The sequence below is a fragment of the Cynoglossus semilaevis genome, chromosome 9 (genome assembly GCF_000523025.1).
Source record: "Cynoglossus semilaevis isolate Cse_v1.0 chromosome 9, Cse_v1.0, whole genome shotgun sequence".
In the NCBI taxonomy this organism is placed as follows: domain Eukaryota; kingdom Metazoa; phylum Chordata; class Actinopteri; order Pleuronectiformes; family Cynoglossidae; genus Cynoglossus; species Cynoglossus semilaevis.
In genome coordinates this window covers 3,588,766-3,589,725 of record NC_024315.1, presented here as the reverse complement: position 1 = coordinate 3,589,725, position 960 = coordinate 3,588,766, and positions in this window count along the sequence as shown.

The window sequence follows — 960 nt, the reverse complement described above, 5'->3', positions numbered from 1 at the left end:
GGGGGGGGGCAATAATATTGACTGAACATCAGTTGCCGTTGATCACATATTTACACACACACGCGTCAAACACAAACGATTGCAGGTCAGGACGCTGGAGTGTTGGACCGAGGCCGTGGTTTGTTTTTGTGATCGCTCAAATGAGTGTTGACATTTAAACGACTTGTGGGGAAAAATACATTTGAATTTCAAATTTGCCTCAGTGGAAGAACCGTTGACCATGAGAGAAACAACAGGTTTTTTTTTTATAATCACTCCTGGATTGTGACACTTGGTTTTGATCACGTCCATCTCGTCTGCCGCTGCTAAAGTCTAACACCTGTGTCGAAGCCCCAGGAGAGGCGTTTTTGACACAACAGGTTCAGAAAACTGACTGAAAAACCATCAGGATTTGTTGAAAAATAAAAAAGGAAAATTAAACACACCATTCTGTTCAAAACAATTAGATAAAAAAAAGGAAAGATCGCCTCACCCCCGCCCCCTCGCCCCCCACTCTGTGGTCGCAGAAACACAATGGAGCTTTTCAGTTAATTGATTAACATTCTCTCTCTCTCGTTCAGCTTCCAGGGCTGATTGTTCCATTTTTTTAATTTGGCCAATTTGGCCTGTGATTATGTGCAGACGGTGAACACGTGGACGGCCGCCGCCGCCGACTGATGGGATGTTGACTGTTGCTAATGTTGTGGTTTTAATCTGCAGCCCATCATCATCATCATCTCAGACCAGTCTCTCTCTGTAAACACTGCTTGGTTCCGTATTATTCTCCCGTACGCGTCGACGACGAAGCCTCGCCCTCTTCGCCCGTGGCGCCTCCTGGAGACGGGGTTCAGGTTTCGGGGGTGAAGCGTCCAAACTCATTAAAGTTCTGCGTTGTCTTTGTTTATGAAAAGTGTGACGGCAGCGACGTGGAGGAGCTGAGGGTCTGGTAACTGAACAGGACGTCAGCTGCCTCCAGGCGGG